The 16,099-nt window shown below is 42.7% G+C and overlaps 1 protein-coding gene across 6 annotated transcripts in view; it reads left to right on the forward strand.

Moving 5' to 3' along the window:
• Ikbkg (inhibitor of nuclear factor kappa B kinase regulatory subunit gamma) overlaps positions 1-16,099 on the forward strand; it is an 85,658-nt gene that overhangs the window by 22,611 nt on the left and 46,948 nt on the right. Inside the window, exon 2 of one of the 6 annotated variants that reach the window (XM_038316205.2) lies at positions 16,037-16,098. The exons of the other annotated variants lie outside the window; for them this stretch is intronic. The gene's annotated coding sequence lies outside the window, so the exon portion shown is untranslated. The remainder of the gene's footprint in view (positions 1-16,036; position 16,099) is intronic. 6 annotated transcript variants of the gene reach the window in all.

A 16,099-nucleotide genomic window follows, 5' to 3' on the forward strand; every position in this document is an offset into this window, starting at 1 on the left:
ATTTAAAAGTCTTTTATGTATGAATCTGTCCTATTGTGAATCTGTAATTTTTTTACTGTCCAGACATATTTGATTTGCGCCTTTACATCGCTAAGCACTTAAGACTCTAAGCTGTGACATTCCTGGATCAAAAACAGGTACTGTGAGCTTTCCCCACCCAATCCAACATGGCGGAGCCGCTTGTGACTCTTAATCGGTTGTACCTCTGAGCTGCAGAGCCGCTGGGCTATTCTGGATGTTGGCTCCACCTCTCTCCAATTTCAAAAAGGAGGATGTACCATTTTCTGCTAGCTCTGGGGCCTCCAGGTAGGAGCCACACTCAGCACTTTAATTCTGAGACTGAGTGTGCGGCACAGAAACTCTTTTCATCCAAGTTACAGCCAAATCTGACGCGCAGAGCACCGCACAGCCTGGAAACATGGGCAGAAATCCGCCATGCTCTCCCGCTCGCCTAAGCCTGATTCTGCCATCTGCCCAGGTGCAGGCGGGGAGCAGTGAGCCATTGGCATGGTCTCAGAGCACTTTCTTTCCGATCCCAAGCAGGCACACAAACATCCAGTCCATAAAAGCCACTGAAATGCTTTAAAGCCAGAGTTTGCACTGGCGGCACAGCACCAGGAAGCCGCGTTTTAAAATGACTCAGCTTTTTCTCTGCCACTATTGCCGAAACAGGAAATCTCTCTACAGCACGTCCAGGCAAACAGCAAAAAGCTGTGTTAAACTCTCTCTCTCCTTTATTTAAAGCCCTCTCAGGTTTTTAAGTGGATTTAGTCACCACGTTGGAGCGCCAATCTGTAGAAAGAAGCGGAGGACTGTGTCTACACACTAGGTTCTTTAATTTCCCTGAGAAGGAGTTTCCTCTATGATGACAGGAATCAACTGAACCAGATTTGGCATAGGGGCTGTGAGAGGCCCCTCAAGGTGTTACCCAATGGCAAAGGATCACCTTGAATGTCCCTTTTTGATCTATATTCATTATTCCAATACCTGCCTTTCTTCTGCATAATCCTGAAGGGAGGGACATTCTGAATGGATCATTCTTAGAAAAACATTGTTTCTAGGAACACCCTGTCTACAATCCCTTTTAACACTTGACATTTCAATTTTTCCCCAAAGCTCTGAAAATCTCCTCTCCTATACAAGCATCATCATAGTAATGAGATTCAGTATTGATGCCTAATTATTTTTTTTGCATTGAGAATTAGCATTTTCAAAGGCCAGAGATGCAATTATTACTTTTCTAGCTTCTGAATTTGGTATCATTCCATTTACTACTGGTGTCAATCTTTGTATGATATCAGTGAAGGTTTCTTTTGGGCCCTGTATGACTTTAGTAAATGATTCGATCTTCTTTCCTACTTCTTCAATTCTGTCCCAAGCATTCAAAGCTGCTGCACAGCATAAAGCCAGGATGTGACCATCATATAGGGATTGCATTTTTATAGTTGCATAAGTTGGTCTTGGGAGATTTTCACACCTCTATCTCTACTCTGTTTTTCAATGGTCTTAGCTTCTTCCCACCAAGTCTTCCATTGTAATTGTGGACCAGGCTCCAAGCCTGCTGTAACCAAGTCTCTACAGTCTTGAGGGGTAATCCTATTATAAGTTGACCGTGAGTTTAACATCTGCATTTACAAAAGGTGAATGTATGCCATATGAGACTATCACTTCGTCAAATCTCCTTAAATCTAACATTGCCACAGGACTCCATTCAGCTCTCACAGAGTCTTGGGGATATCTATCATTTGGCAATTCCTATAAGGTTACTGGATATATTAACATTGTTTTTTTGAAAACCTTAGGCTGTTTCTCTTTATTCTTATAATGTAACACTAAAATTGCTTCTCCTTTAACTTCCTCTGTCTGGTTTTGAATATGTCTATGATCTGTTTTAATAAGTTTTCTAAGGCCTATAACTTGGCACTCATACCAAACACCTTTTTAAGTGATAAACCAAAAATTATCAAAATGACAAGGATTATCAAAAAGATACTTAACAGTATGTCAATTTTGGTTAAGTTGATTATCCCTTCATTTAATTGTTCCATTTTTAAATCATGTATTACATGATCATACAGAGACCTAACTTTCTCTATTGTAATTGTGTTTCCCATTTTTTTAATATCAGAAAAAAACTCTCTTTTAACTAATTCTCCCTTTAAGAATTCCTTTAAAAAAAAACCAAATCTGCTGCCAATGATGAAGATGTGAGGCTGACAGGGTGTGGTGGTTTGAATAGGAATGGCTGCATAGACTCATGTGTTTGAATGCTTGGCCCATATTGGGGGGTGGGGGGTGGGATGGCACTATCAGGAGGTGTGGCTTTGTTAGAGTAGGTGTGGCCTTATTGGAGAAAGTGTGTCACCATGGGGGTATGTTGATGGGGTTTCTGTCCTGCTCGGTTCCTGCAGTCTTTAAGTCCCAAAGAAATCATGCAGAGGTATACATTAGTTATAAACTGATTGTCCCATTAGCTCAGCCTTCTTATTAACTCTTATAACTCACATTAGCCCATTATTCTAGTATATGTTAGCCACATGGCTCAGTACCCTTTTTAGCAAGGCAGTCACATCTTGCTTCTTATGTGGTGGCCTCACAACTGCAGAGAAATGGGCTTCCTCCTTCCCAGAATTCTCCTGTTCTCATTGACCCGCCTCTACTTCCTGTCTGGTTGTCCCACCTATACTTCCTGCCTGGCTACTGGCCAATCAGTGTTTATTTAAAATATAATTGACAGAATACAGACCATTCTCCCACACCAGGGGCAGGCTTTGAGGTTTCATATATACTCAAGTTATGCCTAGTGTGGCTTAGTCTCCTGCTGCCTGCAGATCAAGATGTAGAACTTACATCTCCTTCTCTAGCACCATGTCTGCCTGCATGCCATCATGTTCCCACCATAATGATAATGGACTAAACCTCTAAAACTGTAAGCTAGCATTAATTAAATGTTTTTCTTTATAAGAGTCGCTATGGTCATGGTGTCTCATCACAGCAATAAAACCCTAACTAATATACAGGGATTCTGAAGAGAGGAGTCAGGGCCCTTTAGGTAGAGTCAAGGTCCTTTCTTATAGGTCTCTAAGAAAGAGAGGTAGTTTATAGCACTAACTGGCAGCTAGGCTCTCTGGTTTCCAGGCAGAAGTCAGCGAAGGAGGTGGGGAACAGGATGTGTGGTACACCTGGAAATATGTTAGAGATTAATAGAAAATGTCTTCATTAAGTGGCCTGTCAGTATCTGCGAGGAGGGGAAGGGCTACCACAGGGATTGGTCTGAGTTCTAACATTGCATTCTTACATCAACACCATAGTGAATTATTTTTGCTTTGTTTATATTTTTTAATTTTGTTTGTTTGAGACAGGCTCTCTCCTGTTTCTCTGTTAGCCTTAAATGTGCTATGTAGTTGAAGCTGCCCTTCAACTCATTATTCGTATTGTCAGGACTTACGAAGTGCTGAACTCACAGGCATGTGCCATACATGGCTTTCAGAGAGAGAACCCTGGTGGCTCTGTCAGAACAGGAGGGATGGCTGTTCTGGAGGTGTGACAGGTTGTCAGTTATATGCGCAGATGTGAATGCAGGGAGCTGAACTGTATGTGCCTAGGGTTAAGTCTGAAGGGTGAGATCAGATATGATGTTTTTATCCATCTTAGTAATTTTCAGGTATGGAGTAGGAGGCTAAAAACTTTGAGCACTATGCCCATGGCAGGGGACACAGAAAAGGTCTATTCAGCCTTTGCCCATCTCATGTTTGGTAAAGCCATAAGAGATAAGCTGTTAATGAGTCTCCTTAGACATAAAAAAGCAGGAGCTAAAGAGAAAAGGAGTCTTGAAGTCTTTCTACATCCCTGAACTGGTTGACAGTGGTCAGGGAGGTGGATAGAGCAGCTGACTAGGGTATATCTGGGTCGGTGGGCAAGGGTATGAATTTGGGCCAGTTGCTGGCTTGGTCCACTGCTCCTGAGAGCTCCAGAACACCAGTGAGGACTATTTGTTCAGGGAGCCTACAGGGTTCTGGTACCCTGCATAGTCATCCAAGACAGTGTGCTTAAGACTATATACTTGATGTGATATCTTGCTGTCATCAGCTTAAAATTACTAATGAATGCAGCTTGTGATCTTAGATACATAAAGTTGGATGGGACAAATTTGTAGTAATGCAGTAAGCAAGGGAAATGTTGAATCTGGGTATATCTTATATTCTGCTGAATCTGGGTATATCTTATATTCTAGGGACTCCTTCTGAATGTGGGGTTACAGGTGGCAGTGTCCCATGAATTTAGAATTTCTCAGACCCTAGGATGTACAAGTTACCTCTACAGCAGAATAAGTGGGCATTGATGCCCCTGCAGAGGCCTCAATCACATAAAGATTGCCTACTTCTGTCTCCCTAATATTAGGATAAAAGATATGTGCCACCAGGCCTGGCACCCTTTTAAAATTTTATGTGTATATTGTTTTGCCTGTGTTTATGTCTGTGTATCATGTGGGTGCAGTACCCACAGTGGCCAAAAGAGGGTGTCAGATCCCCTGGAGCTGAAGTTAATAGACAGTTGTGAGCCACCTTGAGGGTACTGAGAATTGAAACCCAACCCTTTAGAAGATCAGCCAATGTTCTTAACCAATTAAGTCATTTCTCCAGCCCCAAATTTTCATTTTTGAGGAGGGCAGAAATTTAGCCTTTTCCTTTGCAAACAATAGCTTTATTAAATATTCCATTAATATTTCATGAAATTTTCCCTTTTAAAGTGTAGAATTTGTGGTATTTGCGACATTTATGTGTTGTGAAACCACCATCTAGATCTAATTCCAGAGTATTTTCATCATCTGAAACAGAAGTTATATGCTTATTATCTCTCTGTCTCTATCAAAATATAGTTCTGGCAATGCCTTGATTTGCTTTCTGTATCTGTGACATTAAATAAACAAATAATAATTAGTTGAGTGTGGTGGTGCATGCCTTTAATCCCAGCACTCAGAAGGCAGAGGCAGATAGATCTCTGTGAATCTGAGAATGGGTTGATCTACAGAGTTCCAGGACAACAGAGAAACCGTCTCAAAAAAACAATAACAAAAGCCGGGCGGTGGTGGCGCACACCTTTAATCCCAGCACTCGGGAGGCAGAGGCAGGCGGATCTCTGTGAGTTCGAGGCCAGCCTGGTCTACAAGAGCTAGTTCCAGGACAGGCTCTAAAAAAAGCTGCAGAGAAACCCTGTCTCGAGAAACCAAAAAAAAAAAAAACAATAACAAAATAATAATAATACCATTCCAAGTGAAGAGAGAGATTGTGCACAAAAATATCTCTCTCTCATGTTTTGAGACAGTGCCTTGTGTAAGTTAGTCTAGCTTTAGAACTTGCTATGTCGTTAAGGATCACACACCCCTATCAAACTTGCTTCTCAGTTCTTCCAGGTCTTCCATTATCCTTGTGATCTCCTGTTGTAAAATATTATTTTAAGGTATGTTACATTTGTTTATGCTATGGAACATTTGTTCAATGATGCAAAGATATGTTGCATCTTTTATGTTGCATTTGTTTAACTCTGTGAAGCTGTGTTACTTTGCCTGTCTAAAGCACCTGATTGGTCTAAAAAAGAGCTGAATGGCTAATAACAAGGCAGGAGAAAGGATAGGTGGGGCTGGCAAGCAGAGAGAATAAACAGGAGAAAGAGAGAATAGGAATCAAGGCATGGGAGAAGGAGCAAGAGAACAATGAGAAGAGGATGCTAGTCACCCCCCCCCACACACACACCATACAGCCAGTCATAGGGTAAGAGTGAAAGTAAGACAAACAGAAGTGAGAAAATGAAAAAGCCTAGAGAATTTAAGTAGAGGAAAGCTGGCTAGGAACAAGTGTCAGGGACCAACCTCGACAAAAATACTTCTTGCCAGGTTAAGGTGTGGGGATTTAGAAATATAGTAAAGCATATGAAGATGTGAATGAAAATAATAAAATGGAGAAATATATAGGATAGTATTGGGAGGGAATTTTTTTCAGTGAGTACTAAAAATTCTCCCGTGTTTAATTTCTAACTGCTCAAAATACCCCTGACCCCAAAAGGTAGGAGTAAAACAAAAGACTGCATTAACATGGTACAAGGAAATGAACAGGCCAATTGAAAGTCAGGGGCTACATTCATAGTTGAACATTCTGTTGCTAGAACAAAATAAGTCACCAGGTCACGCTCATGCCCTAGACCAAAACACTCTGTAGGCAAACCACTCCCTGTGTGGAATCCCAAGTTATTTCCATAAAGGGAACTGGAACTTAGTTGGATTCTTAGACTTTTATTTGAGGTAGGAACAGATCTACTTCTTTATTCTTGGAGCATAAGGGCTGGCTGTTAGCCACAGGTGTTGACAATAACCGTGAGAGAGCAGAACTCTCAGGTCAACAGCTTGGTGGGGCCTTTGAGGTAGAAGCACAATAACCTTGTATGTTCCCACTCTCTGACCTTTGGTCAGCATGGAAATAGGCTCATACTTTCGGCCCTCCACAAATAAGCCAAGCTAAGGTCTGGCATTCTTAAGAAAGAATAACACTCTGTGTGTATTTATTTGGGAACTGGGTGATGCCCCCTCCCCAAGAACAAAAGAATAAACAGTAAAAGAACAACAACAGCCCTCTGTGGCAGCATATACCACAGACATCAACAAACAGGTCTTGGGTATCAGCTAAGGCCATTCACATCAATATGGTCTCTGGCAGCAACATGACTGACAGATACCAACATGACTTTAGGTGGCAGCATAGGCTACAGATATCTGCATGGCCTTTGGTGGTAACATGGGCCATGAGTATCAACATGGCTCCCAACTGCAGCAGGACCACGTACTCAGCATGGCTCACGGCATGCACCTGCTTAAAAACATATTTTATTATATTTTATCTACCTATCATCTATCTTGTGATGTGTGTGTGTGTGTGATGTGTGATGTATGTGTGTGTGTATGTGTGTGTGTGTGTGTGTGTGTGTATGCACTTGAGTGCCACCACACTCATGTGGAGGTCTGAGGGCAACATGTAGGAGTTAGTTCTTTCTAACATGTAAGGCTCATAAATTGAATTCAGGTCCTCAAACTTGGCAGTAGGCACATCTTTATCTGCTGAGCCCTTTCACTGGCTCTGTTCTTGTTTTTGTAACAGGTTCTCACTATAGCCCTGGCTGGCCTAGAACTCTCTGTGTAGACCAGGCTAGTTTCAAACTTGCATTAATTCTCCTGCTTTGACCCCCAGAGTGATGGAATTACGGGTGTGCCTGGTACTTTAAAAAATAATTATTTTTAATTTATGTGCATTGGTTTTAGTGATTTATTTTATGTACATTGGTGTTTTGACTGCATGTGTGTCTGTGTGAGGTTATCAGACCCCCTGGAAGTGGAGCTACACAGTTGTGAGCTGTCATATGGATGCTGGGAACTGAACCTGGTCATCTGGAAGAACATCAGTGCGCTTAACTGCTGAACCATCTCTCCAGTCCCACCTGGTACTCTTCTTAGTTTTAGAAACAATCTTTTCTAGCCAGGCTTATAATAATAGCTACTTAGGTGGCTAAGGTGGGAGGATAACAAGTTTAGTGCCAGCCTGGGCAATTTAATGAGATCATGTGTAGAAGAAAAAAGTAAGGAGGGGGCTGGATATGGTGGCACAATTCTTTAATCCCAGCACTTGAGAGGCAGAGGCCAGGTGAATTTCTGTGAATTTCAGGACAGTTGGAGCTATATAGCAAAACACAAAATAAAAAGGGCTAAGCATGTTATCCTTGGTTCAATAGACAGTCCAACAAACAACAGGCACCAAAACCATTATTTTTTCTATGTTTAATGACATTTCACCTCTATTTAAAAACATTTTTTTGAGACAAGGTTGGCCTGGAATTTGCTATGTAGACCAGGCTGTCCTTGAACTGACAGAGATCTGTGTGACTTTGGTTCTTTAGTGCTGGGATTAAAGGCATTAAAGACCAAACCCAGGTCTCACTAATTTTGTTTGTTTTTTGAGACAGGGTTTCTCTGTGTAACCTTGGCTGTTCTGGAACTATGTAGACCAGGTTGGTCTCAAACTCACATAGATTTGCCTGTCTCTGCCTCCCAAGTGTGGGGATTAAAGGTATAAACCACCACCACCCTCTCTTGATTTTTTAACCAGAGGGCTAGCCTTTTATTTTTTTCAGTGCCAGGGATCTAACCCAGAGTCATTGGCATGCTAGGTAAATTTTAGTTAAGTTCTAAGCCACTCTTAGTTTTTTAAAATTCTTTTTGAATTTTATTTTATGAATTGATTTGTTGTGTGGGTGTGTACAGGCCTGCACATGCCAGAGTGCATGCAGAGATTAGAGGGAGTTGTTTTTTTCCCCTTCCATCTGGGTTTCAGAGATCAAATTTGGGTTATTGGTCTTGGCAAGATGTACCTATAGCCACTGAGCCATCTTACTGGCTCTGTCCTCAGTGTTTTGAGACAAGGTCTTGAATGTAGTTCAGGCTGACCTTGTCCTGTTGATCTTGTTGTCTCTGCCTCCGTAGTGCCAAGATTACTGGTTTAAAACACTGCACTCAGATGGTTATTTTGTTCATTTCTTTTTGTTTTCAGATAGGTTGTTTCTCTACTGTAGCCTAGGTTAATTTAGAATTTACTATGTAATCTAGGCTGGACTAGAACTTTGTTAATCCCCAGAAATCAGTCTCCTGAGTGATGAGATTGCAGGTCTGAGTCACCATGGCTGATTCTTCAGCTGGGCACTTAAAAATTTTTATTGTGTGCATGTATGATATGTGTATATGTGGGTGTTTGTGTGTTATAATATACATGTGAAGGTAAGAATACAACTTTTGTGGAATCAGTGGTTTCCTTCTGTTTTTCATGATGAGTTCCAGATATTGAAATCAGGTAACTGTGCTTGTGCTGTGCTCTCAGGCCTGCATTTGATTCAAGTGACTTTACCTGATGAGCCAGCTAATTTTACTTTGTATGAGATTCTGAAACGTTTATACCCTGGCTAGGAACTGTTGCTTATCTTATTTTAGAAGTTCTTGGGGGGACATTCTGATAGGATTGAAGGCCATGAATAACAGACTCCTCCAGTGCAGGCTCCTTGGCCCTCTACTTATGTTCTCAGTACCACATATCCACATTTACACAGAATGAAGGAAACAAGCTACTTACAAGCCCTTGTACTTTTTTTTATTGTTTTGAGACTGGGTTTCATGAAGCCCGAGTCCTCCCAACCAAAACAACCAACCAACCAACCAACCAACCAAAACCCTCCAAAAAAAAAACAAACAAGAAAAACCTGGGCATGGTACCACACTCAAGAGCAATTAGTTCTCAACCTTTCTAATGCTGTGACCCTTCAATACAGTTGCTCATGTTGTGGTGACCTCCAACCATAAAGTTATTTTTGTTACTACTTTGTAACTATAATTTTGTGTATATATATGTTGTGACCCACATGTCCAGAACCATAGCTCAAGCCTGGTAGGGGGATCAGAGAAGTTCAAGGACATCTTCTATTACAAAGCAAGTTTGAGGCCAGCCTGGCTATATGAAATCCTGTTTCAAAAATAACTACAACAAAATAAAACAAACTACACTGAGAATATGCAGTTAAAAAACCAAACAATCATTAAATAAAAGCCTCTACTATGTTTTTCAAGAAACATTTTTTTTCTAGTCTTGGGTGTCCTGGCACTCACTCTGTAGACCAGACTGGCCTTAAACTCACAGAGATCTGCCTGCCTCTGCTTCCTGAGTGCTGAGATTAAAGGTGTGTGGCACCACTGCCTGGCTACTTTTATTTATTTATTTAAAATGAAATTTTTTCAATACATGGTTTCTCCATGTACCTTTGGAGCCTGGTTTGGAGCCTGGCCTGGAACTAGCTCTGTAGTCCAGGCTGACCTTGAATTCATTGAGATCATTCTCTCCAGTATAGGGACCAGGACCTTGAATTTCACTTGAATGTCATCATTTGGACCTTAATTTCTGATTTGTGTGTCTACATGGAGCTGAGGTGGCCTTTGCTGTCTGCTGAGTTTCACTGTCATGCCCCTGAAGTAGAATAAGTTAGAAAAGACAAATTATTAGATATTGATTTATTTAGCGATTTACTTAAAGCACTTCTTGTAATGCCTATTTGCCAAACATGACTTCACTTGCTACCTGGAAGAGAATGACCTGGATAAATAGCTGAAACCAATGTGTCATTGCCCTTAACAAACTGCTGACTGCCACAAAGGCTTCTGTAAATTCTGCTTGCTTGCCTATCCCACCTTGTGGTTTTAGAGTATAAAACGAGAATATAAATTAGACCCAGCATTGAAGCCTTTCAGGAGCTATCCTGGCTTTATTCTACTGATATCTCTCTTCTACTCTCATTGGTGACAGTGTGCTTATTCCAGAAAAATTCCTGCAACACCCTCATCGTACCTCTCATTTCTGGAGTGCTGTTGGCCTATTGTGTGTTTGTTCCTCAGTAGAGACTCGCATCTGCATGATTAGCTGAATGTCCTCATCTCTCTCTTGTGCCTCTCTGTGTTAGGACCCAGGAGCCTAGGTGAAAGGCAACTAACTACATCTGGGCCTTCATGCACTACCGTAGTCTGCTCGTCCAGAGACAGACAGTGTTGTAGCCCCCTATTCTAGTGCAGCTACAAACACCTAAGGTGACAGTTGACTGTCCCACCTAGAAGGCATACAGAGATTCTATGTTAGTTGAACTCCCCAGATTAGGCCATGAATTTCAGCACCAATGCTGGCATCAGAACTAAGGTAATATACTGGAAAAATTGCTTAGTGTTTAGGTGTGCTTGCTGATTTTGCAAAGGACCTGAGTTTGGTTCTCAGCAACCATATCAGGCAGCTCATAGCTCCAGGGCATTTGACACCCTCTTCTGACCTCCATGTGCACATACAGATACATACACATAAATAAAAAAAATATATATTTAAAAATAACTAAGGTGATGGATGACTCTCTTCAGCATATCTGTCATTTTTCCTATGTAGGCTTCCATAGCTGAGATGACCCTAAATTCATGGGAATCTCAAACCTCCCATCAATGGACTGTGCTCACTTGGTCCCTCATGATTGTGCTTCCGTGTAGACATTCAGAGGTGAAGTGACCTGTGAATATGTTTACTGAGGATCACATGGCTCTTACCCATTGTAGGTTCATGGAGCTTACAGCTGAATGTTCTCATCAGGACTCTCATCTCTGTCCCTCATATAATACCAAGAGGTAAGGTAACAGCAGAGTGTCCTCACTAGAGCAGCCTTGGCTTCTGTTCCAATGCGTGCGTGCATGTGTGCGTGCGTGCGTGTGTGATCTGATTGGTCTCCTCAGTCCTTCCTCCTGCTCACTCACAGTCACTTTCATGTCCCTTCTGTACTTTAGACTCCCTGTGCTGCCCCTTTATAGGAACCTCTGCTTCAGAGATGCTATGCCAGCAGATTCCGTACATCTCTTGCAGTCTGCTCTGCTACATCTCTGCAGTCTATAAAAGTTGGAGTGCAATCTAAGGGTTTGCAACAGTACTTCTAAGCACAAAGGGCCTCTGGATGGTCAGGACCATCTTCTTGTGTCATTGTCTGCTTTCCCTTTCCCCAAGCTTTAATACCATCCTCAGGCAAACATTAGGCAAAACCCAGCACTACCCATCAAAGTGGTTGAGGATTTAAAGCGCTCTTTCCCAGGAGCAGGCATGGGGCTGGTGCCCTTTGGTGTTATGTGGAGGAAGGTGTAGGGGAATCTTTAGGGAAATCTGGGCAAGATTCTGCCATTTTGGGGTTGACAGACTTTATTTACATCACCACTAGCCTTTTGTAAATCCTTGTCCACTCATTGTAGTCACATGGCTGCTGTACCAGGAGTCAAGAGAAAGCTTCTCTGTATCATGGGGTTAAAGAGAAACTGTGGTTCTTTGTCTAAGCATGGTGGTCAGAATGATAATCATGAGAGTCATAGAAATGACTGGAGGTGGTATTGAGGTTTCACTTGCACTTTGTGCCCTGTCTCCAAGAAGGTATTCTTGCTATATCTACTTGCTTTCTCATGGGCTGTGTAGTAAAAGTGGTGAGGCTAGGCTGGAAAGCCTCTATAGCTCAGCTTATCTTGCAGCTTTGAGCCTCTAAGGACAATGGGGGCAGCTTTGACTTGCTGGTAGACACATTTGCACTGTATGTACTGTTGCTCTCAGACCCAACCTCAATGGCACCATCAGCTCACCCATCTCAGCCTTTGCTGTGATTTCTGTTCCAGAAGACCATAGGCACCAGAAGGATGTAGGATGGAAGCCCTCCCTGTGCTAAAGTCTGGCCTCTAGCCCTGTCCATGTAGTCCTGCTGCCTGCTCTGGAGGATCTTGGCTAGAAGTGTAACTGTCATACCTGCAAAGAATGAAAATATTCTATAGGCTAACCATGTGCACACCCTTAATCCCAGCACTTTGAAGCAGAGGCAGGTGGATCTCTGTGAGTTTGAGGCCAGCCTGGTCTATATAGCAAGTTTCAGGATAGCGACGGCTACACCATGAGACCTCCCCCGTCACGTGTGTGTGTGTGTGTGTGTGAGAGAGAGAGACAGAGACAGAGAGAGACAGAGAGAGAGATTCTAAAGAGACATTTGTGTCCCCTCTTTTGGCTACTAGACTGAAACAAGGCACCCAGGGAATAGGAATTTCCCCCAGGAATCTCATGCTGGGAAAAAAAGGGTAAATTCCAGTGTCAGCCAGCGGGAGATCTTGTCTCCAGAGAAAGCTTGTCAGACAACCTTGCAGGATGAGACTGAAACCCAGACAATGATGATGCATCAGTAATGAGTGGAATCACACCTTGGCCGAGATTGCTTATGTGTGCCTTCAATTTAAACATTAACCTCATGTCAGGACCCTAAATATGGACTTTGCAAGGAGGTCACTAGATCTGTTTGTCCCTCTTTTCAGTGTGGCCACATTGAATAAACCTTTTTCATTATTAACTTGGCTTTTTAAATTGACTTACTGAGATGGATGCTTGAGCCTGTCTTATTAGGGCTGCCAGGGGCACAGGCTCTGACTCTAAGGTAAATAACAAGAAGGACTTTTAAGAGTTTGTGATTTGTTGCTGGATAATGGTGACATATGTCTTTAATCCCAGCATTCAGGAGGGCAGAGGCAGGAGGATCTCTGTTGTAATATGGAGCTGTGGGCCGGCTTCCCACCGCCCGGCTCTCAGCTGCCGGCTAGCTTACCCAAAATAATTACACGGACACTGTATTCTTTTAAACATTGCCTGGCCCATAGTTTCCAACCTCTTACTCACATCTTGACTAACCCATACCTAATAATCTGTGTAACACCACGAGTGGTGTCTTACCGGGAAATATTCAGCATGTCTGACCTGGTGGCTGGCTTCATCGCATCTAGCTCAGAGAGGAGAGGTATGGCATCTGCCTCACTTAGGAGAGGCGTGACATCTGACTGAGCCATCTACCTCACTTCCTTCTTCCTGTTCTGTCTACTCCACTCACCTAAGGGCTGGCCAAGGCAGTTTATTAGCCAATGAGAGTCCTCCATCACTCTGTGAGTTTGAGGCTAGCCTGGTCTACAAAGTGAGTTCCAGGACAGCCAGGGCTGTTACACAGAGGAACCCTGTCTCAAAAAACCAAAGGAAAAAAAGTCTGATTTGTCTCTCCTATCAAGTATCTTTCCCCACTATTTGGTGTGTAGGTGAAGCTTCTCCTCTCACAATTTGGAGGTACCATTTTTACTTAAAGCAGGGAATGCAATTAACACTCCAGTGTGGGGGTAGGTAGAGGTGCTGCTGTGACAAACTTAGAAGGGCCCACATCTCCTTTGCCTTTGTGTGAATTAGCCTATCATGTCAGATTGTGATGTTGAACTCCCAGCAATGGGATGAGATGTGGTCACTGCCTATATCAGGGTTAAAAGACAGAGGACATGTGTGTTCTCTAGTCCAACTTGGGTTCTGCCACACTCTTTTTTCAAAAAGAAATTATTTGTTGAGATTGTACGGCACCAAGATTACTCATCTCAACAGTGCCATATGCCACCCTAGTGAACAGGCAAGAACAAACTTGCCAATGTTCAAGTTTCTCTTGCCTTTATCTATTTTTTTTTCTTGCAGGCTTCTTGGAAGGGGCCTCAGCTCATCCTTTAGGTCTGAGGCCCTGCCTGCCATCCTCACCCTAACCCTAACTGTATTATCATCCTGGATAGGAAAGCAGGGTATCTAGTTCTCAAAAGCAGGCTAGTGAGAGGTCTTGAAGGTTCAAACAAGCAGCTCTGGATAGCTGGCGATAGAGACACATGCCTGTAGTCTCAGCTACTTGGGAAGCTGAGGCAGGATTGCTTGAGCTCAGACTGCTTAATATAGCAAGAACTCTGTCTGAAAACAAAGTTGCCTTTCCAATTGGGGGACAGAGGGGTCAAGCCCAAGTTGTCTTTTTTTCTTTTTAATTAGCCTCCTTCTGCGTGCTTGAGGGCCTCCTAGTCCTGAAACAGTAGGTCTTGCATGGCCTAGATGTTTTTAGCTCTCTGCCAGGATAACCTGTACCTCAACTGCCCATTTTCTGGGCCACTGGTTTGTTTACTGTATAGATCCTCTGCCCTCTGATAATTGGTCCTGTCACCCTTATTAGAACTAAGGCCATGAGTATAAGGGTAATGGTGGTGGTGCTTCCTACTATATCCCCAGGACTCAACTTAGAGCAGGGCTCAACATGTTGCCATGCTCAGGGCCATTGTCTTTGTTGGGAGCATAGGTGGTATGTTGAACCAAATTGCTGCTTACCAGACAAAAGGGTACCTGTAGGTGTAGTTAGCTGATATCATACCAGAGTAAGATGGGCATACATCCTAATGTGACACATACCCTAAGAGGCAAAAGCTAGACAGTCACAAACCAGGAATTTCTGGAATCCTCTGAAGTTGATAAATAGAAGGGTCTTCCCTAGAGCCTCCCAAGGGAGCACTGCCTCATACTTTGATTTTGGGTTTCTGGCATCCAGCAGGGTGACACTGAACTTCCACTTTTGGAAGCACCTTATGGTTATTGGAGGAAGGTAACTGGCAGATCAGACAAGCTCAGATTTCTGGTTCTTTAGCTGCTGCTTAGGTCAGAAGACTGGGTAGAGTAACACTTCTATTCCCTTTTCCTTTCTTTCAATGTCACTCATAAAACTTATAAATTCATCAACTCTCTTTCCTAAATATTGGGTGTGGCAGGGACAGGGTGTGGGTAAAGCTAGCTATTTTGCTGATATACATGAATGATAAAGTGGGAGAGGTATTTATGTAGAAGGTAAAAAGCAAGGGTGATTTGCCCTTGTACTTCAGGCTAGTCTCAATGAGAAACACCCATGGAGTGGTACCAAGTGATGGAAGGAAACATATATAAGGGAGAAGTTAGAAAGACTGAAGGTCAGACCCAGGCTCCTGCCTGAACCACTATGGGACACCTCAGAAGTAATGATGACGAGAGGCAGAAAAGGAGGGGAAGCATGGAGCAGGTGTTGGGGTAGAAATTCAGAGGGTAACATGGTGTGATTGCCTAATCTTGGTCATCAACTCGACTACATCTGTAATGAACTAAATCCAAGAAGTTGGGTATATTGCTGAGAGATTTTTCTTGGTTAGATTATTTGAGGTGGAAGACCCACTCAAAATCTAGATCATTTGTGGTCAGAAAACCCACCCTAAATCTGGTCATATCTCCTGGTGGCACTCCACATAGAAGGACATGGACAAAGGAAACTTGATTTTTGCCTGCCTGCCCTCACTCTTGCTGGCAAGTTAATCTTTCTTATTTACAAGCCACTTCTTTGCTGGTTTTAGAACCCACTTCTTTAGGATTCCAACCTAGACTGAAAACTGGGACTCCAGCATGAGATTGGGGCTGTTGAGATATCCAGTCTCACAGACTGAACAGCTATGGGATCCTTGGCCTTTCTATCAGAAAACAGCATTGTTGGACTACTTGGACTGCAACTTGTAAGCAACTCAAATACATCTATTTTAATCGGTTCTGTTCCTTTATAGAACCCTAATGAGTCTATCCTTCATGGTCCTGGATGGTGGAGCAGAAATGACAAAGGGGACAGG

This window comes from Arvicola amphibius, chromosome X (assembly GCF_903992535.2).
Source record: "Arvicola amphibius chromosome X, mArvAmp1.2, whole genome shotgun sequence".
NCBI classification, from domain to species: domain Eukaryota; kingdom Metazoa; phylum Chordata; class Mammalia; order Rodentia; family Cricetidae; genus Arvicola; species Arvicola amphibius.